Source organism: Oryctolagus cuniculus, chromosome 1, assembly GCF_051225735.1.
Source record: "Oryctolagus cuniculus isolate XC-2025 breed Fujian yellow rabbit chromosome 1, ASM5122573v1, whole genome shotgun sequence".
NCBI lineage: Eukaryota > Metazoa > Chordata > Mammalia > Lagomorpha > Leporidae > Oryctolagus > Oryctolagus cuniculus.
In genome coordinates this window covers 211,305,705-211,328,952 of record NC_142867.1, presented here as the reverse complement: position 1 = coordinate 211,328,952, position 23,248 = coordinate 211,305,705, and positions in this window count along the sequence as shown.

Below are 23,248 nucleotides of genomic sequence, written 5' to 3'. Positions count from 1 at the left end.
AGCCAGGCCTTGAACGTAGCCGCTCTTGATATGGGGCGGAGGCATTCCAGGTGTCGAGGGCCTTGAGCGCCTGCTCCAGGGCTTAGGGGCTTACTCAGCAGCAGAAAACCGAGGAGGGAGGCTTGGAATGCGAGAGTTGTGGGCAGAGCTTCACGTAGGAACGTGGCTCCTGTGGGGTGGGAATTCAAGCAAGGGCCAGAGGAGAGGCCATCGAGGAGGCTGTTGCCATGGCCTGGTGTGTCAGTCAAGGCCCTGCTGGGAGAGAGCAACCACGCCTGTAGGCTAACGATTTAATATAAAGTTCCCTTTTTTAAAACTGTGGTAAGATATACATAAGCTAGACTCTATCGCTGTCATCATTTGAAGTGTGTGGTTCAGTGTTATTACGAATATTCACACAATGTCCCACCTTCACCACCAGCCATCGGCATCTCAGACTGGAACTCCGGCCCCTTCAGTACTCACTCCCCACTTCTCTCCCCGCTGGCCCCGGCCACTGCCCATCACTCATCTACTTTCTGTCTCTATGAATGCGACTCTTCTAGGTCACTCAGGCAATTAGAAGGCACTTTGAACTAGTCAAATGGACTTCGTTATTAGAAGGGATGAAGGAGAACGCTAAAGGGGATGGAAGTAGCAAGGACAGAGTTGCCACTACCCTTGAAGCTGAGAGAGAGAGAGAGAGAGAGAGAGAGAGAAACTAGGAAAGAACCAGGAACTTAGCGGGACCCAGCTTTGCCTCTCCTTTCCTATCCCCTTCGCCAAGGCTGAGACTGAAACATCTTTGAAGAGTGCGTGGCTGCTCTAAGAGCAAGCAGCCTGATGCTAGCCAAGGAAATCGACAGGGATGCAGACCAAAGCTGTACAAAGAAATAGCCTTCCAGGTAGCAGAAGAAGCTACCAGAAGTGGCAGGCGGGCTGAGATGGGTCAACAGGAGAGCCCTTGTGGGAAAAGAACTTGCCGGAGGTCGGAGGTCGCAGGTTGGAGCCTGCTCCTGACGGCTGTAACCTGAGAGCCGCCCGGCCCACAGCCCACCAGCCCACCTGCCCACCACATGCTAAAGGACCGCTTTGCTGTGCCAAAAAGGGACCCGCTGGGAACAGGGAGGGAAGCCCGTTCCTCTCTACTCTGCTATGGCAGTGTTCCTCTCAACACCGAGCCAGCCAGCAACGCAGGGATATCTCTGCATTGTAGTTCAAGTGTCACAAAGCCGGCAAAGAAGGTGGATATGGAGCTGAGAGGCCAGAAACTGCACAGGTGGCTGTGGGGATGCCCAGGAGGTGCCACCCCAGAACCTCGGGATTTCCAATGCTGAAGTCTAGACACTGAGTTGATCCGACACGTTTCTGCCTGTAAGTCCTTACCTTCCACAGAAGCGTCTCTGCCGAGCCTCCTTTGAGCAGGTGCAGTAGCAATGCCTAACCAAAAGGAAGGAGACACAGAGACAGCAAAGCAAGCAGAATGCCGGATAGCCACTGTGGGCCAGTGCTGGCCCCAGACACTCGGCACACTCCCGTCTCTGATGCAGTGCAATGGCCAAGGTAGGGGTTCTAACACTCAAGGGCGAAGAAAATGAACTGCTCCCACCCTCTCCTTCCCTCTCCCCCAGCCAGGGTTCACAGAGCTGTGGGATAGGCAGTGGAGGCAAAGCAGACGTGCACTGGAGCCAGCTCTCTGTCTGCCCTAGGGGCCAGGCCTGGGTGAATGTTTCCATAAGGGGCAGATATAATGATCTTGTGGTCCATATGGTCTCTTTTTCAATTACTGAACTTTTCCACTATAGCACGAAAGCAGCCATAAACAATATGTGAATGAATGGGCATGGCCGCGTTTCAATAAAACTTTATTTATGGACAACTACATTTGAATTTCAGAGAATTTCCATGAGTCACAAAACATTCTTCTTCTTCAAATTTTTTTCCAGCCATCTGAAAATGTAAGAATAATTCTTTGCGTGTGGGCCCTACAGACAGGCTGGACTCGGCCCATGGAGCTGTGGTCTGCCAACTCCTCACCGGATTCTTGCTGCTCAGAGTGGGTTTTGCATCGAAAGTGCAGGCATCGCCCGGGAGCTCTGTGAACATGCTCAGACCCTTCCCAAACCTGCTGAATTAGAGTTCGCATTTTACATTTTGTTTATTTGAAAGGGAGAGAGAGAGTCTCCCATCTACTGACTCACCCTCCAAATGCCCGAGACAGCCAGGGTTGGACCAGACCAAAGCCAGGAGCTGGGCCAGATCAAAACCAGGAGCCTGGAATTCAATCTGGGTGTCCCATGTGGGTGTCAAGGACTCAGGCACCTGAGCCATTGCCTGTTTCCTCCCAAGTTATGCATCAACAGGTAGCTGGATTGGAAGTGGAGCCAGGGCTTGAACCCAGGGACTCTGTGTGGACTGTGGTGTCCCAAGTGGGGCCTTAACTACTGTGCCAAACACCTGCCCCTAGAGTCTGCATTTTTTTTAAAAAATTTATTTAATTATTTGGAAAGCAGAATGGCAGAGACAAAAAGATGGAGAAAAAGAGAGAGGTCTTTTATCCACTAGTAAATTCTTCAAATTTGTATGACAGCCTGGTCTAGGCCAGGCCAGAGTCGGAAGCCTGGAACACAATCCGAGTCTCCCACGTGGGTGGTAGGAACCCAAGCACTTGGGCATCTTCTGATGCCTTCCCAGGCACAACAGCAGGAAGCTGCATTGGAAAACAAGTGGCCGGGTCTTTAACCTACCCTCTGATATGGGATGCAGGCATCCCGAGCGGCAACTTAGCCTATTGTATCACAACACCTGCCCCTGACGCTGAATTTTTAAGAAATTATTTGTTTGTTTGACAGGGAGGGACAGAAAGAGACTAAAGGAATCCAGTCATTGGTTCACTCCCAAAATTGCTCTCAACTGCCAGGGTTGGACAAGGCTTCTGGATCTGGGAACACAAGCCAGGCCTCCCATGTGGGAGGTCAGGAATTCAATTACTTGGGCCATCCCTGCTGTTTCTCAGGGTCTGTATCAGCAGGAAGCTGGCACCTGAAACCAGGACCCAGAGGTGGGCATCGGACCCAGGCACTCCACTATGGGCTGTGTGCGTCTCAATCACTGGACTGAATGCCCACTCTTAGAGTCTGCATTTTAGTAAGCTGTTGGGTGACATATGCACCTTAATGTTCGAGGCATAGGACCCGACCCTGATTCTTTGTAAAAACTACAAATTCCTGGCCTCATCCATAATGATCCTACTGAGCTCCTAAGAGGTACTGATGCCACCAGTCCCATGATTAGATTTAAGCGGAAGGCTCTAAAGAATGGGTTCCCAGCCATGGCTGGACACTGGAATCCCCCGGAGCTTTAACGTCTATGTATGTCAGTGTCCCCCTTCCGCCTCCCCAAGAAATCCTGATTGATTGGGGAAAATCTGAGCACTGGCATTTGGAAACCTCTCCAGGTGATTTAGTTGGGCAGCCCGGTGGTCCAGAGCATTATAGGTGGGTGGCTAAATCCAATCAGTGCATCTGTGTAGCCCAGCCCACCCAGTGTTTTGAATTTGTTTGGTGGCCAACATAAAAATGGAAATTTCATGTACATAAATATACAACATCTTTGATCTCCAGCTTCTCCTGACAAAGTCAAAAAATCTGGCACACTTGGCCTGATTCCTGTGTGGCCATGATGGGCTGGTGCTGAGTAGCTGCCGCCTTCAGCAGCCCCGCCCAGCCCACTCCCCGTGTTGTCTCATCCTTACTGCCTCCCCCCCAGGACATTCAGGTCTGCCCTGATTGGACTACAGCAGCACCCACTGGACCTTCTTCCTTGGCTCCCAGCTTTCTTTGGCTGTGCTGCTTGGCCAGGAGAGAGAGATTCCTTTCCAAAATCTGCTTTCGGATTTTCAAATTGCAAAACAGCCAATATGTTGTAAATTTGGGTATCCTGCCCATACGTCTTAATCTTCAATATGTTATAACCTGCACAGTATTGTTTTACATGAGTTTTTGGATGTCCCAAGACAAATTATGATCCCTTGTTGGAAAACCATATGAATCCATTGATGGAACCAGTGCCTGCTTGGTTTTGGCATTTCACACTAATGCATCCATCTCACAACTCACTTCCAGGCATCCGTTGTTTGCATTTGCACACGGAATAATGGTGCTTTATGTATTCCAAATTCTTTGCAGTTTAAAAAGCACTTTCTTAGGCATTCTTTAAACAGGATCTTTACAGCACACTGAATGAAGGCAAATATATGACTCTGAAAGAAAAAGTAGAGCAAGTGGCTTTGTCGAGTTGACCTGACCTATTATGCAGTCTTACTGTCTTGAAGCCTGTGCTTTCTGCTACCCTGTGATGCCTCTGAAGAATGCGCTTCGAAGGAAATACGCCTCCGAGAAGTCCCATGAAAACTGTGGGCCCCTCATTGCAAGACTTCGATCTGGACAACATATGGCTCTGGAAGAGCTCACTCCTCCACATCTGCTCTCTGACCTCATCCTGCTCAGATTAGACTGCTCTTGGAAAAGCCCTGGCTTATCAGAAAAACACACGTTCCTAAAGGATGGTTGGTACAGGGGAAAGGGCATGCACTTGGGAGTCGTACACATCTGGGCATCAAGAGTCCTCCAACCCCACAGCCATGAGCTCAGCCAGCAGGAAGACCAGAAGCAGCCAAGTGGCTGAATCCCAGGCAAGGCGAGGAGAAGCAGGACGCAAGGGAAGGAAGATGCATGAAAGGGGGCGGGGGGGGGGGAGGAACAAAGAAAAGAGGGAGGAGGAGAGAGGTTACGGAAGAGGAACCTGTAGGAGTCCTTAGCTAGGGGCTGGGGTAGGCAGAACAAGAGAGGCGCAAGCATGATGGCTGTGTCTCTGCTGAGTCAATAGCAGGGAGATGGCACCATCACTGAGATGGGAGGCCGGGAAGAGAAGCCTCAGTACTCGAGAGTTCCCAAGGAGGAGCTGATGGATGTGACAGGACACTGGGCCACTCGGGAGCGGATGCTGGATGCAAAAGGGGAGTGAGACACCCAGGAGCGGATGCTGGATGTGTGTCTGATGCTCAGAGGTGACGTTCAAGAGAGAGAGTACAAGAGCCTTCACTTGACCAGAATAGGTCTGAGAATCCCTAGCATCAAAGCTAAATACTAGTTCAAGTAGTTGAGATTGGGGAGGTTGACGAGATGACCAGGCGTGAACGGGGAAACAAAGTCAAGAACATCAGTTAAAGAGACAACAGGCAATGATGGAGTAACACTAGAAAAAAAAAAAAAAAAAAAAACAGCCAAAGAGGGACTGAGGTTAAGGCTAAGAGTTCCTATCCCCAGGGCTGGTGTTGTGGCACAGCAGGTTAAGGCCCTGGCCTGTAGTACAAGTAGCCCATATGGGCCCAGGTTCGAGTTCTGGCTGCTCCACTTCTGTTACAGCTCCCTGCAAATGTGCCTAGGAAAGCAGCGGAGGATGACCCAAGTCTTGGTGCAGCTCAGGCCATTGCAACCATTTGGGAAGTGAACCAGCAGATGGAAGAATGAACTCTCTCTCTCTGTAACTCTGCCTTTCAGATAAACAAAGTAAATCTTAAAAAATATTTTTAAAAAGGAATTCTTATCCCTCAGCCTCCCAAGAGGGAAAAGACAAAGAGGATCATGGTTCACAAAAATAAACAGGGATGAGCAAAATCGCTATCACCTGGCCCCCAGCTAAAGCTGATATTTTTAAAAGGATTTATTTATTTATTTGAAAGGCAGAGTTACAGAGAGGCAGAGAGAGAGAGAGAGAGAGAGAGAGAGAAAGTCGTCCATCCACTGGTTCACTCCCCAGATGGCCACAATGGCCAGAGCTGTGCCGATCTGAAGCCAGGAGCCAGGAGCTTCTTTCAGATCTCCCATGCAGGTGCAGGGGCCCAAGGACTTGGGCCATCTTCCACTGTTTTCCCAGGTCACAGCGGAGAGCTGGATTGGAAGTGGAGTAGCCGAGACTTGAACCGGTGCCCTTATGGCATGCCAGCACTGCAGGTGACGGCTTTACTCGCTACGCCACAGCACCAGCCCCGAAGATGATATTTGACCTAACCTATTTGGTCAAAATATTTTAAAAATTTTTTAATTTTTAAACTTTTTCATGTTAATATGATGTTAATACAAAAAGAACAAATTCAATATAGTTCATAGATAGAATTCTTAGACTATGATATTCCCTTTCTCCCTCCATCTCATTTTTTAAAATTTTTGAGATAACATATACATATATATATTTTTTTGACAGGCAGAGTGGACAGTGAGAGAGGGAGAGACAGAGAGAAAGGTCTCCCTTTTGCCGTTGGTTCACCCTCCAATGGCTGCCGTGGCCTGTGCCCTGCGGCTGGCGCACTGCGCTGATCCGAAGGCAGGAGCCAGGTGCTTCTCCTGGTCTCCCATGCAGGTGCAGGGCCCAAGCACTTGGGCCATCCTCCACAACACTCCTGGGCCACAGCAGAGAGCTGGCCAGGAAGAGAGACAACAGGACTAGAACCTGGTGTGCCGGCGCCATAGGCGGAGGATTAGCCTATTGAGCCACGGCGCCGGCTCGAGATAACATATTTTTAATTTACATTAGATTCAAAGGCTTAATGAGATTTTTTTTATTTATTTGAAAGGCAGAGTTACAGAGAGAGGGAGAGACAGACCTTTCACTCCCCAAATGGCCACAATAGCTGGGGCTGGGCCAGGTTGAAGCCTGGTCCCTGGAACTTCATCTTGCTCTCCCACATGGGTGCAGGGGCCCAAGAACTTGGGCTCTCTTCCACTGCTTTCTTAGGCACATTGGCAGGGAGTTGGATCAGAAGTGGGGCAGCCAGGACTTGAACAGGCACTCCTATGGGATGCCAGCATCGCAGGCAATGGCGTAACCCACAGTACCACAGCACTAGCTCCATGGTAAAAAAATTTTTAAAGATCTTTTACATGGCCCCAGACTTCACCCTACCATGTGCCCCCTAGCCTGGGTTAAGAAAACAGACCTGAATGTAACTTCCTGTCTTAGCTAGCTTGGCATTGAGAATCCCAGGTAATTGTGTAGACTTGAAATTAGGCAGGAGTTCAGCCTTATTTTACAAATTTGGAAAGCAAGGTTCAGAGGGTGAAAATTCCTTGTCAAGGCCCCTCCCAGCAAGTTGGTAGCAGAATCTGAGAGCTGGAATCCCGGTCTCCTGGGGACTAGCCCACAGCACCCTCCAGTGCGGGCCAGGACACGGCGCCTCCTTGCCCTGGAGCACACCACCACCCAGCATCCTCTCAGGCACTCGGTGCCACAAAGGCAACTCAGAAACATCTTGCTTCGGAAGCATCTCAAGTCTGAGAAAGTGGCGATGGCCAGGAAGGAGGCGGGAAGGCACCGGGGGGGGGGGGGCATCAGCTGGGAAGTGTTCACTTGGGCGCAGTGTTTGCTGAGAGGAGAATGGCGCTCACGCCAAGGAGCACTTCCTTGGAAATCAGCTGTCCCCACACCTGTCCAAACTAACAGGCACCCACAGCTTCTGGTTAGGTCAGGCCATGACAGTCTGGGGTCAGGGGACTTGGTCTGTGGGAAAGAAGAGTAGAAAAGGAGCTGGGGGGGGGGGGGGTGGTCACACTCGATCTGCCATGCACCGGTTCCTCGAGCCAGTAATGTCCCCTCCGACATGGCCAGTTCAAGCGGAGGGTCGGAATCCATTGTCTTCGAGACCCTTCCAAACAACAGCTCGGTCTGCCCTGCAGTCTTCCCAGATCCTCATGAGACAGCTACCGTAAACTCTCCCCCGGACGGGGGAGAAGCATTCTCCCTCACCCAACGCCCGACTCCCTCCTCCAGTGGGATTAATTAGCTCTCAGGCTGGATGTGGGGGAAAAAGGATTCCATTCTCCTGTTATATTGGTTAAAAACAGATTCCATATAAGTGCACACATCTGTCTCTGTGCGCGCTCTGAACAATGCTTCCTGCTGACGGGTTTTTGGCAAGTTCAGAGAGCAAAAGCATTCGTTTTCCATCCGTTACCTCGCTCAGGAGTGAGGGTTGGAGCCCACTCAGTCTAGTACAGGTCAAGGTGTTGGGGTGTGGCCATCACCCTCCTTAGCCTGCAAGATGCTTTCCCATAAACGATGTCATCGCATCCTCACCAGGGCCCTCTGAGGGAGGCAGTGTGACTGTGGCTCTTACCATCCTGCTGGTGAGGCCTCTGACCCCAGGACATGCTAAGTGACCAGGCCCAGGCCACACAGCAGTCACTGGCAGACCTGGGGCTCCAGTCACCACATCCTGACCCTCCAGCCAGCCCTCTTCTAATTGCTCATTCATCCAGTGGACATCTGTCTACTCATGTGAGCTAAGTCTCAGGACTGGCTATGAAAATACTGAGATAAGTAGGACGTGATCCCGCCCTTAAGTAGCCCAGGGAAAGGAGTTGGGAGGCCGATCTGCAAAGCATTAATGGCAAAGCCAGTGCTCTACTTTGGGAGGAGAGAGGAGAAAGCAGCTAGCCCCGCCTGAGGGTACTAGGGGAGCCATCTGAGCCAAGCAGATGCTGGAGTGGGAATTTTCAGAGTAGGGCTGGGGAAGTCACGGGGCATGGGTGCTTGACACACTCAGTGGCTGCTGAAAAGCCCAGGTGACCGAAGACGAGGGTGCTCACTGGGGAGTGAAGGGAGACGCGGCTGAGCAGTCAGCAGGCACTTGGCGGTGAAGGCTGCACTTTCTGAGCCGAGTTGGGCTCTGTCCAGCGAGTGATGGGATGCTGAGTAGTCAGGCTGTGGCTGTTCCAGATTTTCCTGTTTGGCGAATGGTGTGTTGGTTGTTGCTTGATCCACGGTCACCTACACAGTCCAGCTGTCTCCTCCTCCCTGCACATGCCTGCCGTGACCCAGTTATCCCAGAGCATTGCTCAGTCTCAGAACAGCTTCCAAAAGAGGCAGCAGAAGAGGAGGCGGGGGAGGAAGACGGCAGATGCTTGAGCAATCCAGGAGGCCCAGCTGGGTTCTGGCCTCTGAGCGGCCCATGTGGGTTTCACCTTCTGAGAGTGATGCTGGCCACTGTTGTTGGCTGAGGGAGGGTTCCCCATGCACGGAGTGCAGGTCTAGCTTGCACAGGAGTGAGTCTATGGCCACGGATGGGGTTGGAAGGGGGTCAGATGGCCGATGGTAGTTACGAGTGGGTAGGACTCTAAGGAGGAAGACTTTCCTGCCCTTGAGACTCACAGTCCTTGAATCTCCTCCTGTCCCCCTCATGCCAAAGATTGGGAAAGGGGGCCTGTGCACCTGTTGGAGTTGAAGAGAAAATCCTTCAACTCTTTTCTTTCCCTGACTTAGTTTATTATAGTTAGCAGCAATTACTCCTAACCACAAATATAACACGGACTGGCTGGTGTTTGAACTGCCACTTAAGATTTACAAGTCTGTACCTTATCATCAAAACTGGGACCCTTGAGAGTGCCAAACTGAGTGCCAGAATCAGCTAGAAGCTGCAACTGTCCTGGACACGTTGTGACATATGGCTTCGCTAGGTATTTCCAAATCCAAGGTTTCATGAAATGCCCACAAGTGCCCACAAGTGCGTAGAGCTTACTGCCTCCAACTGCAGTGAGGAGACACGTGTGTCTCTTCTTGGGTGGCTGCATCAGGTTAGGGTGCTGCCCGGGGCCGGGAGAGGAAAGTGGCCCAACAGAGACTAGGTGAGGCCGGCAGCTCTTGCCCAGCTTTTCACGGGCAGCAGGGACTGTGTTGTGAGAGGCAAAGTGTGCAGTGGGAGCCAAGAAGGAAGCCACCGTGGGCAGGTGCCAGGCACAAGGCAGGCCTCGCCTTCAGTGCTTGGATATCCATTGCCTCATTTAAGCCTGACATTAACCCTAAGTGGAAGTGATATTGTGCAGGTGTGGAAAACGAGATGCAGAGAAAAGGAGCAATGTGCTCCAAGTCACAGAGGTGCTAAGGGAGGAGTTGAGGTTCCAGTCCAACTGTGTAGCTTTTACATCCACTGTGCTGCTCCTGCTCTGGAACGAATCTGCAGTGAAGGACCTCACGGAGGCCCATGGCTGGGTTCTTCTGCAGCTTCTGCAGTAACCAACTGGAATGTCAGCCTTCCGGCACTTGTCTAGACAGCCCCTGCTTCTAAGTTCGAATTCGGCCCAAATGTGTCCACAGTAATGGTCTGCAGAAAACTGAGTGAGAAGGCAGAGAAACCAGTTAGAGAGGTTGTCTCTGGTGGGTTGACTGTGGCTGCAGGACTTTGTTCGGGACTGAAGACCTGGGGCAGCCAATGCAAAGGGTTTAGCCCCCTGGATGAGTATCCCTGCCCCTGGGATACTGTGGCTTTCTGTCCTGGTCCTAACCTACTCCAAGAAGCCTTCCCAGGTGACAAGGACTGGCAGCCACCTGCCTCCCTGCTCATGCACAGCAATCTGCATCCAAAGCGATGGGAGTTTGGTGTGTGTAGTCTCTTCAAGTTACTTATAGATTTCATAACATGCGGCTGCATAGAGTGACCTCATCCCAGATTGCTTGTCCAGGTGGCTGTGGGATCTTGCCAAGTTTTCTCTGAACACTGTGAGCCCTATTAGATTCTTGTTGCCTGAAAATTTCCTGTCCCCTCCTCCCTCCCCTCCCCTCCCCTCCCCTCCCTTTCCCTCCCTTCCCCTCCCTTCCCCTCCCTTTCCTCTCCTCTCCTCTCCTCTCCTCTCCTCTCCTCTCCTCTCCTCTCCTCTCCTCTCCTCTCCAGTGAGTCAATCCTAACACAAAGAATGGACAACAATTCTGTTGCATAGGACGACCTGGGAGATTTTTTTTTAAGTAACTTATTTATTTGAAAGGCAGAGCTACAGGAAGCAGAGACAGAGACAGAGAGAGAGAGAGAGAGAGAGATCTTTCATATGCTGGTTCACTCCCCAGATACCTGGGAGATTTTTTTAAAAAGTAATTTATTTATTTGAAAGGCAGAGCTACAGGAAGCAGAGGCAGAGAGAGAGCGATCTTCCATATGCTGGTTCCCTCCCCAGATGGCTGCAATGGCCAGAGCTGAGCTGATCTGAAGCCAGGATCCAGGAGCTTCTTCTGGGTCTTCCACGCAGGTGTAGAGGCCCAAGGACTTGAGACATCTGCTGCTGCTTTCCAAGGCCATAGCTGAGAGCTGGATTGGAAGTGGAGCAGCTGGGACTCAAATCAGCACCCATATAGGATGTTGGCACTACAGGCGGTGGCTTTATCCACTATGCCACAGTGCCAGCCTGGGAGCTTGTTATCAATGCACAGTTTCAGGTCCCACCCTGAGCCTACTGAATCAGATTCTACATTTACCAAGATTGCGCGCACAAGTGATTTTGAGAAGAGCTGTTCTAGATGTCCATGAAAGTTGAATTCCAAAGCCCTATCTCTCCTAAAATAAGTTCCATATAGTGAAGACTTGAAGGTGGTGATTGAGTGCTTACAATACTATTAAAATGCCACAGTGCATTCCTCTACCCATGCTCTGAACAATTAGTTGAATGCCAGTTGGATTAGTAAAATTATCCATCTTACAGGCCAAGGTCAAGTTAGGTGACTGCACAGTGCTCTATGTTGAAATGTGCTCAGGTTAGGGTTAGGGTTAGGGAGAGAGGATGAGTTTAGCTGTCTTGAAAATGAGGTGTGATGGATTAGCAGGATTGCTCATGAGTTCAGGAGGTCAGAGTAGCCACATGATGCTGGTGCTTACCCTCCCTGTCCTAGAGTCTCTCTACTTCACCAACTCTCATTCTCATTTCTAGCTCTTGGCTGGTCTCCTATTTAGCCCCTGGCATTCCCTAGTAATTCCTGGGGCTAGGAACTAGATGAATCTGTTTGGGATAAGGCCTGAACCCAGCAGCTGCTCACTGCCTTGTAGACATTGACCCCTTCCTTGCTTTGGCCTTCGACCGTCCCATGGTCTCAGCAGTGTTTCTATAGGAAAAGAGCAGAAATATGGCCCTGAAGTGGACTCCCCTGCTCTATGGGATCCACTTTTCTCCAGGCAAGGCCTAGGGGAAACATGCTGTTATTTCTGTAGGATCTAGACCTTCTCGCAAGTCCTGCAAGTTTGTCTAAGTCATTAGAGCATTACCATAAATGCCAGTTTTGCTCAGAACACACCGTTCAAAGTTATAGACCTAAAGTTAGTTACCCTTGGCCTCACTCTATCCCATGCAGTCCAGAGAACTAAATAGCAGTGAGCACAGTGACTAGTTGATATGAAATCTTATGACTTTGGATTTCATTAGCAGGAGTGCCTGAGGTCAAGCCAGGAGGCAGGAAGAGCTCAAATCTGCCCTCATTCTGCACCTGGACAGAGTCTTCTGCCCCAACTCTCAGGTCTCTGTGTCAATAACCTCTTTCTTTGCTTTACAAACAAGCAGTGCTAGGGTTTCAAATACAGAACCTGAGGGTTGGAGGACCTCTTGTATGGGATTTTCCCAAGCTCCCTGCCTTTCTACAGGTGCCTAAAAATAGGAACAATACATATTGAGTGCTTGCTAAGTGCTAGCAATTTTATAAGCTTTGTCTCACTTCAACTTTATCAAAAAATTACAATAATCCCATAACATAAGTGTCATTATCCAAATTATAGACAGGTTAAGTAACATGTCCAAGGTCATGTAGCTGTTAAGTGTTGGAATTAAAATTCAAGCCCTGTCCTATTTGGCTCCCACATGAGCATGCCTTGCAAGGTCATGGTGCCTGCCACGGCACTGCATCGCCCCCCTGTTTCCAAGTCCAGTGGTCACTTTGTAGTCCTCATCACACTTGACATGTTGGCAGTATTTGACACAGCTGACTCATGCCTGCCTTCCCAAATCCTTATCTTCTCTTGGCTGCTATGAAATCTCACTCCTAGTGTTCTTCCTACTTCATTGACTGGTCACCGACTTCAGTCTCCTTTTTGGATTCTCTACTTCATGCTTAACCTCTTTGATTTGGAGGATCTAGGACTCAGCCCTAGGTCTTTCATCTTCTCTATTTATACTTTTACAAGGTGAGCCCACCAGTCTCCTGGTTTAAATACCATCCATGTATGGAGATTTCCAGATTTGCAACTCTTGCCCTCTTCTCTCTGGAAAACCAGACTCAGGTAACCAACAATCTATTTGACATTTCTAGTGGGAAATAAATGGCTTTATTTTCCTCTGAAAAAATTGCATCTCTTTAAATTTTATCCACCAAAATAAATAGCACCCAGTTCCTGAAGCCAAAAACCTAGGAATTATCGTTTTTTTAAATTTTTTTTTTTGACTGTACTTATTTGAAAGGCAGAGTTACATAGAGAGAGATAGAGATAGAGCGACAGAGCGAGAGAGCGAGAGCAAGAGAGAGAGAGAGAGAGAGTTCATTCCTTCACCCTTTGGTTCACTCCCTAAATGGCCACGATGGCCTGGTCTGGGCCAAGCTGAAGCCAGGAGCCAGGATATTCATCCGGGTTTCCCATGTGGTGGATGAGGCATACGGACTCAGCTCATTTTCCGCTGCTTTACCAGGCACATTAGCAGGGAGCTGGGTTGGAAATAGAGCAGCTGGGACTTGGAGTGGTGCCCATAGAGGATGCTGGCATGGTAGACAGTGGCTTAACCTGCTATGCCACAATGCCAGCTCCTAGGAATTATCTTTGATTTCTCTATTTTACTATGCTTCATGTCTAACCTTTCAGGAAGACCTATAACTTTTATCTACAAAAGATATCCCAATATCCATTTCTTGCCTTTCTGACTGCAAACACTCTAGTTTACTTTTTTTTTTTAAGATTTCTTTATTTATTTGAAAGCCAGAGTTAGAGAGAAATAAAGAGAAATGGAGGAAGAATGATCTTCCATCCACTGTTAAATCCCCAAATGGCTGCAACAGGCAGGTCTGGGTCAGGCAGAAGCCAGGAGTCAGAAACTCCATCCAGGTCTCTCACATGGACAATAGGGGTCCAAAAAATTGGGTCATTCTCCACTGCCTTCCCAGGTACATTAGCAAGAGGCTGGATCAGAAGTGGAGTGATGAGACTCTGATATGGGATGCTGGCAAAGCAGGTGGTGGCTTAACCCCCTACACCACAATAGCAGACCCCACACCCTAATTTAACTCCTGATTATCTCTTGCTTGGATCATGGCAGTGCCCTGACAACTGGCATCCCTGCTTCCCATATCCCCGTGGTCTATTTGCCATAAACCAGAAGGGTCCTGCCAAAAACGTGCATCAGAACAAGCCATTTTCTTACTTGAAATCTTTCAATGACTTCCTGCGCCACTTTGAATAAACCCTAAACTATTTATCCAAGTTCTCATGTGATTCAACCTCCTCTTACTCTGCTCTCACCCTCACCCACCACAGCTCACCACACCCCCCTTCCTTCCTCTAAGCAACTTTCAGCCCCAGCTCCCTTGAGAGTGCTCTTCACCCTCCAGAATATTCTTCAGCTTATCTTCCTGGGTTGGTGCTTTCTTGTCACCTGCTGAAGTGCTGTCCCCTCAGAGGAGGCTTCGTTCATCACCAGCCTGAAGCAGCTACTGTCGACCATTATCACAACCCGTGTTTTCATTCTCTGCCTAGCATTCCACTGTTGGATCATTTCTTATCTATAGCTTCTCTTGTTTTATTCTTTAAGTTCCTCACTGGGAATTAGAATTCAAGACTTTCACCATCTTGGTCACCTTGGTATATACCCAATGCCTACACTGGCATCTAGCACACAGGAGGCTTGTCATTAACATCTATTAAAAAAAAAAAAAAAACAGACGAGGGACTAGCACCATGGCATAGCTGGCTGAATAGGCACTTGTGACTCTGGCCTTCATATTGGAGTGCTGGTTTGAGTCCTGGCTGCTCTGCTTCAGATCCAGTTCCCTGCTTATGTGGTGGGGAAGGCATGAGTCATTGAGCCCCTTTCACTCGTATGGGAGACCTGGATGGAGATCTGGGCTCCTGGCTGCAGCTGAGGCTGGCCTGGCCACTGGGGGCAGTGAACCAACAGATAAAAGATTCTCTCTCTCTCTTTCTCTCTCTCCCCCCTTCCTCTCTCCCTCTCTCTCTGCCACTGTCTTTGAAATAAATAAATAAAATAAATCTTCAAAGGCTAGTTTTTTATTTGAAAGCCAGATAGAGAGGGAGAGAGAGATCTTACGTCTGCTGGTTCAATCCTTAAGTGGCCACAAGAGCCAGGACTGGGCCAGGCCAAAGCCAGGAGCTGGGTACAACATCGTGGTGTCCCACAAGGGTGCAGGGGTCCAGGCACTTGGGCCATCTTCCACTGCTTTCCCAGGAGCATTAGCAGGGAGCTACTTTATCCCAGCAGCTGGGACTGTCCCAGTGCCAACACGGGACGCCAGTGTTAGAGGTGGCAGCTTATCCCACTGTGCTACAATGTTGGCCCCAGTAAAATAAATCTTTAAAAGAAACAGATGAACCAATAAGACAAAGCATGGGCCTTTGTAATTCAGAGAGACAAGCCACCAGGCAGCCTTGGGAGAGAAGAAAGCATGGCGAGCTGGCTTCGTGTGGCTCAGCACATCAGACTTGTATTTTTGAGAGGCACGGCACCGGTCTGGGGGTGCTGGTGAACTTCCTCCACATCTTCAATGTCAGAAACCCACAGAGTTCCTTCCTGTCCCTTTCTCGACTCTCCCATTCTTATTAATTACAGAAAATATAAAAACATTTTATAAGTTACACATAGTCCCATCACCCTAATAAATAAATTCATCTCACAGATGCACATTTCCTTCAAGGGTCCTTCCATGAGCAGACATAGTGTTTGCAAAATTGCAATCATAAAACACAAAAGCTTTAGTAGACTTTTTTTTGCATTTGTAATTGTATCAAAAACATTTCTCAAGCTACTCCTGATGTGCATATTTTTTTACAACAGTAATAAGAGCTGGTATATATTGGACGTCTGTGATATGCTGGCTCTTATTCAGACAGTATGGATTGCCTCATGTTCCTTTCACAATAATAAGATTGGCCCGTTATTAGTATTTCCATTCTGTCCCTGAGGCCAGTGAAGCACAGTTCGGCTAAGTAATTTGTCTAAGCCAGAAAGTAGCACTCTGATTCCAGAGCGTGAGCTCTTACCACCACGTCTCGCTGTGTCAAGTGGAAGCTACTTTATCATTCCCTGGCTACCGGGGATTTCATTCTTAATCTGTGAAGTGGGGATAATGATACCTCCTAGAGTTGTGTTCAGGAAGAAGAGAGGAAAAAGCCTTTTAACGTATGAGTGGAGAGTAGGCATTTAGCCTAGCCGCTAGGACACCCATGTCCCCCCTCTGGGCGTCTGGGCTTGATTTCCAGCTTTGGCTTCTGACTCCAGCTTCCTGCCGGTGCAGACGCAGGGAGGCAGCGATGATGACTCAAGTAGTTAGGTTCCTGCCACCACACAGGGGCCCTGTATTGCATCCCCAGAACTTGACCTTGGGGAATGAACCAGAAGATCAGAGTTCTCTTTCTCTCTCCCTCTCAAACAAGTAAAAACAGTTTTAAAGTGGGTGAACAGCTAATTCTTATAATGCAAGTAACCCACAGATGCATTAAAAGATGTTCCAGAGACAGGCATTTGACACGCTGGCTAAGACACAACCTGGGACACCTGACTCCCGTATTGGAGTGCTTGGTTTGGGTCCCAGCTTTGGGGCTTCCAATGCCAGCTTGCAGCTAAATGCACACCCTGGGAGCAGCAGATGATGACTCAAGGACTTGGGTCCCTGCCACCCACATGGGAGTCCTGGCAGGTGTTCTGGGATCCTGACTTTGTCCTGGCCCAGCCCTGGTTGTTGGACTCTTTTGCGGGGCAGGGAATGAGGAACAGCAGATGGAAGATCACTCTATGTCTGTTTCTTTTATCTTCTTCTATCTCTCTACCTTTCAAATACAAATTTAAAGATGTTCCTCTTTTCTACTAATCAGCAGAAAATATTAAAATAAAGTAGCAATGACAGATATTGGCAGAGATTTGGGGAAGGGGGCACATTCACGTATTGCTGGTTGGAGAAGAAATTGGTGATGATTTTTTGAATTGCAACTTGGCGGTTGCAAGAATAAATATAACCTAGAATCTGGAAATTCCCCTTCTAAACATCTCTCTTGACAAAATACATCCCAGTGTGCATAATACATATGGACGAAACTCAGAATATGGTCATTGGTAGTAGTCACTGTATTTCACCTAAATATTGAGCAATAATGGAATGAGTAAATAAACCATGGCAGGGCGGGGGGTGACAGGATGGCACATCGAGTTAAGACACTGCTTGTAACACTAGCATCCAGCATCAGAGTGCCCGTTCAAGTCTCAGTTACTCTGTTTCCAATCCAGATCCCTGCATAAGTGCCTGGGAAAGCAGTGGAGGATGACCCAAGTGCTTAGGCCACTGCCACCCCCATGGGAGACCCAGATGGTGTTCCTGGCTCATGGTTTCAGCCTGGCACAGCCCTGGCTGTTGTGGCCATTTGGTGAATGAACTGGTGGACCTAAGATCTGTCTCTCCTCTCTCTCTCTCTCTCTCTCTCTCTCTCTCTGATGCTCTGCCTTTCAAATAAATAAACAAAGCAAGTATAATACACTTGTATCATATAATCATATACTACTATTTAAAAAGAAACATATAGACCCTTAGAAGCTATAATTTTTATCATTAAGTTAAAAAGTAAGATTCAGGATATTATGTGCACTGTAATCTCATTAATTTTTTTAAAAAAGTTGTATGTGAGATACGCAAACACACACACAAAGTATGTACTATGTATTTAAATGTCAAGCAAGAGGACCGAGAGAACACACCAGGAACTGTTGGCAGTGGCTGAGGAGAGAGGAAGTTATGGAGATGTAATGCAAAGGGGAAATATCATTTTCGCCTATTTTATGATACTCTAAGTTTTAGGATTTCTTCTCTTTGTGTCGAGCAGTTAGCTCAGTTGCATTATCTGTGTTCTTCCCCGCTGTGCCTGAGGGAGATCCACTTCACTATAGATTCCAACATGGAAATTTGAGGATAAGGTTTTCATTCACACTGCAAGATGAAGTCCCACTTTTTAAATAGCAAACTTGGAACTTGAGACTGTTGGATTTTAAGCTTGAATTTTGAATGGAGAGGTAGGTGAGTGATGTGGGACATGGAACACTCTGCAGGGCCTCCCCTTCCATCTATCTTGTTCCAGGTCTTCCCGCCCTGCCCCCACCTCTGCTGTGAGGGTAGCCTGCGATGCCCAGGTCTTGTTGGGTGGATAGGGGATGGGACACTGGCTCATAGCTGCTGGTGGAGGGAATGACAGACAGCAGTGGGAGAGACAGAGGGACCTCTGGCTATCACAACCACACAGGGCCCTCTCGGGGGGGTTAATATGAGGCATCCCCATTGGGGACCAGGGTGGAAAGGAGCTGTTCCGTTCTACGACGGGGGTGGCAGATAGCAGGCAAGTGTCACCCCCTTCCATCCTGTAGGGAGAAATGAAGAAAGTCAGGCTGAAGATTTCTCCTCTTGGGGGAGGTACTGGCTATGTGGTATACAACTGGCCAGGTTACTGAAGTGCCGCACAAACAACCCAAAGCAGCAGTGGCAACGTGAGCCAACTCCTATGGGTTCTTCAAAGCCTTTTCTACAGGATCCAGTGCACCGTTTCTAGGACCAGGGCAAAGTGGAAAGTGAGGTCTCTTGTTCAAAAATTATTGAACATTTCAAGACAGCGACCTCAGAGGATCAAACCAACACAGCGACCTTTGATGTTCAAAGCTGTGCCGCGTTGCCCCGGCTTCAGGCCCTCGCAGCCCATCCCATATTCCTATAAACACACAGTCACTCCCAGCTTTCTCTGACTCCTCCGTCTCGCGGTGTCCAAATCCACCCACATTTTCTCTGAGTCACCCCCTTAATCCAGTGTCCCCGTCTCTCTCCTGGGGAAATTCCATGTTCCTCATCCAGCAAAGGAATCCAGACGCTTCGTCTTTGCATCTTTGAAACTCTGGAATCCCAAGTTTCACCAATAGTTTTGGGCACCACTCCTCCTGTCCGATTCTCAGTCGGACCCATGTATTAGCAGCCCGGGGCCAAGAGGGTTTGGGGTGCTTCAGTTGCTGTTTGCCCTCGCCAAGAGAGACGCTTCCACTGGATTCTTCTGAATTGCCTGTGGTCAGCACCCCGCACTGGGGCAGATGCCAGCTTTTTTCCAGTGATAACATCCAGTCCCATGTGGCAGATTGTGCACTGTTGAGAAAATACTGACTTTTTTTCCCAACACCATAGACCTGGCTTGAGGATACTCAAGGAAACGTCTTTGACCTGCTTTTATTCCAAAGAGCCCCACCTCAGCCAGGGTTTCTGCTTGTTTTTGACTGAGCCATCTGGAGCTCGTCTAAATAGTTTTTCCCTCATTCCCTGGTTTTTCCTGTCACAGAGGAGAAGAATGGCGTTCCTGTCATCCCAGCACAGTTTGGCAGCACAGGCGCAGACAGTGAGCCTGTCTCTTCGGGGCTGTTTCTGAAGGGGTTGGAAAAGCACTCATAACCCTTGAAGGATCTCTGCTGGGGGTTCCGCTCAGTCCGGATCTCTGGCCCCTTGTCTTCTGCTGCACCTGCTCATCTCCTTTCTCTCCAGGGAGCAGGGAGCTTCACCGGGCAGCTCAGCTTGAAGACTCAGGGGGCCCGGCTTGCTGGTCTCAGGTTCAGTCCTCGCATCTTTCCTACCTAAGCCTATCAAAGACATCAGCCTCCTGCCACACTCCGAACACGTCCCTGCGTCCCTTGGGCTACCCTCTCTCCTAACTGATCACGCAACTTCTCTGCACCTCAGCATCTCTCTGTTTTCGCTTCCTTCTTTCCTCCTCCTGGTGCTCTGAGTCTCTTCATCTCCTGCCAAGCTGCTCCACTGGCTGCCTTCTTTTTGTCTTTTAAGACACTACTTCCTTCTCTGTGCCTGTAAACACGCCGGCTGTCTCTCCTCTGAAATGACGTCCCCCGGCCTTGCCCTCGTCATCAAATCTCCCCCCTACTCTGCAGCCAAACACACTGAGAAAATATTCCCCACACTTTTGTCTCCACTTCCTCACCTCCCACACATCCTCAGCCCACAGCGCTCGCTGCCTTCCTCCTGACCTCTCCACTGAAACTCCGTGCACAAAGCTGCCTTTGGCCGGAGCCAGTGGGCGATTTTCCGTCCTTATCTCGCTCGCCCAGCCCGTGGGAGTCCCGTGTCCGTCAGCCCGTTCTTCAGGAAATGCACTTCCCCGGCTTTGCACACCTTTCTCTCAGCGGCCGCCCACTCCCGCCTTCTTGAGCTCTCACTCTTTTTCTTGGGTAAACTGGGATGCGGGCTTTCCCAGAAGGCCCATCCTCAGGCATGATGGGAGCAGAGCAGACACCACCACTGCTCACATGAAACACGGGGACCCGGGGTGGCTGCTGGCTGGAGTTACACCACATCCCGCTGTGGCTGTTAAGAGCTTGGCAAACCCAGGGCGGAGACGCCTATGCAGCCAAGGTTGTGTGCACAAGTGCTAGCGACAATTCTGCCTTGTCTCTCAACTCTTCAAACTACTTCTCAAGCACCCACAATCCTCCCTGCCAGGGTGGAGGAGTCCAGAAAATAATTACACACACGGCCCCAGCCGTCAGATGTTATCTTGCTCTATGACATTTAATAAATCAAAACAATCCCAGCCCCCCGACTCCAGGGTCAGGGATGGGGGATGATTGATTTATGGTCTCCTCTTGCCTTTGAGACCATCTCTGTAGCAATTCTCCCCTCTCTCTCGCGCACAATGATCAGTGTTGTGGTCTACTGACTCATTCTCATCAGCAAACAAACTCGCTGTTCTTCTTTCCACCTTTGAAAAAAAAAAATACCCTCCTGTCCCTCCTCCTCTTTCTCTTTGTAGGCACAGCTCCTTGAAAAACTCATCTGTCTGTGCTGGTACCAATCCCTCTCTTCCCATTCTCTCTTTATATATCTTTTAAAAATTTTTAAAATTTATTAATTTATTTAAAAGGCAGAGTTACAGAGAGAGAGAGAGAGAGAGAGAGACAGGTCTTCTATCTGTTGGTTCACTCCCCAAATGGCCGCTATGGCCAGAGCCAAGCCGATCCAAAGCCAGGAGTCAGGAGCTTCTTCCGGGTCTCCCACGTGGGTACAGGGACCCAAGGACTTGGGCCATCTTCTACTGCTTTCCCAGGCCATAGCAGAGAGCTGGATCGGAAGTGGAATGGTTGGGACTTGAACCGATGCCCATATGGGATGCCATCACTGCAAGTGGTAGCTTTACCTGCTACGCTACAGTGTCAGCCCCATCCCCCATTCTCTCTTAACCCAAGTCTAATTAGACTTTTCCTAGATTTCCCACCAAAACATTCTTATCACTAATGACCTCCATGTTGCAAAAATTCAGGTCAGGTCACCGTGCTCTGTTACTTAACCTATCAGCAGCATTGGCCATGGTTAATCCTCGTCTTTGATATATGTTCCTTACTCAGCTTTTGGCTCATCTAATTTTTTTTTTTTTTTTTTTTGCCAGTTACCTCCCTGGTAGCTGCTGCTGCTGCTGCTGCTGCTTCTTCTTCTTCTTCTCTCTCTCTCTCTCTCTCTCCCTCTCCCTCTCTCCCTCTCTCCCTTTCTCCCTCTCCCTCCCCCTCCCTCCCTCTCTCTCTCAATAGCTTCAGAAATGCATTTTTCTTCTCCTATCTCCTATGCTCACCCCTTGAAGGCTTTACTTCCAATATGACGTCTAAGCTGACAATTCCCAGACACTGCTTTCCAGCTCAGAGTCCTCTACAGGCCTTTGGACGTCTCTGTTTGGTCACCGATTTCACATCTCACATTTGATGTGTGCAAAGTGAGCTGCCCTTCTGCCGGCCTGCTCTGCCCACAGATGTCTCCCCTTTGGTTGGTGAGAATCCCATCCATCCGTTAGCTCAGGCTACAACCTTGGATCGACCTTGCTGCCTTCCTTCTGCTCACACTCTGCATTCAACTCTGAGGACGCGCTGGTGGACACCCATCCGCAATCAGTACGGAATTCGATCGCTCCTCCTCTAGATAACCGTGATGTTGATCCAGGACTCTGTCATCTCTCACTCAAATGGTTAGGCAGCCTCTTATCCAGCGTCCTTGATTCTGCTTTCACCCGCGCGTGACCAATTACTCTTGAAGTGGAGTTGGAGTGATCTTTTGACAGCGTTGAGTCAGAGAAGGTCTCCCTGGTCCTCAAGTCCCGCAGCAGCTCGTGTCTCACCCCCAGTGAGACGATGGCCTCCATGATGCGTCTCCACCCACATTCCCTTATCTCTGTGATGTCATTCCTCACTGCTTCCCTCCTAGCCATTCTGCTGCAGCCACCCTGGGCTGCTTTCTGGTTTTCTGGTTTGGCAGACACGCTTGTTCCATAGAGCCGCCGAATCTCACAGATAGTCAAAATAATTAGCCTCCTTGCCCCGTCACCTCAATGAGTCTCACATCCTGATCACCACATTGAAAATTACAAAATGCCCCTCTTGCATTCCCCATTTCCTTAGTATGTTCAACTCTAAAATCGCACGTATTTCTTTCTAACATATGAAAGTGCTTGCTCTGGGCTGGTGCTGTGGTGCAGGGGGTTAAACAGTTGCCTTCAGCACTGGCATCCCTTATGGGCACCAGTGGGAGTGAACCAGCAGACGAAGATCTCTCTTCCTGTCTCTCCATCTCTCTCTGTAACTCTGCCTTTCAAATAAATATTTTTAAAAAAGAAAAAAGAAAGTACTTGCTTTTATTTATTAGTATTTTAAATGTTTATTTTTATTTTTTTTGAAAGGTGGAGGTGGGGGTGAGAAAGATCTTCCATCTGCTAGTTCATTCCCCAAGCACTGGCAATAGTAAGGACAGGGTCAGATTGCAGCCAGGAGCCTGGAATTCAATCTGAGTCTCCTATGTAGGTGGCAGGGACCAAAATCCTTGGGCCATGCTTGCTGCCTCTCATGGTGTGCACTAGCAGGAAGTTGGAATTGGGAGTGGAGCCAGGACTTGAACCCAGGGCCTCTGATAAAGGATGTAAGCATCTCAAGTGGCATCTTTTTTTAAAAAAAAATTTATTTATTTATTTGAGAGGTAGAGTTATAGACAGAGAAGGAGAGACTGAGAGAAAGGTCTTCTATCTGCTGGTTCACTCCCCAAATGGCCACAATGGCTGGAGCTGGGCCAATCCAAAGCCAGGAGCCAGGAGCCAGGAGCTTCTTTGGGTTCTCCCACATGTGTGCAAGGATACAAGCACTTGGGCCATCTTCGAGTGCTTTCCCAGGCCATAACAGAGAGCTGG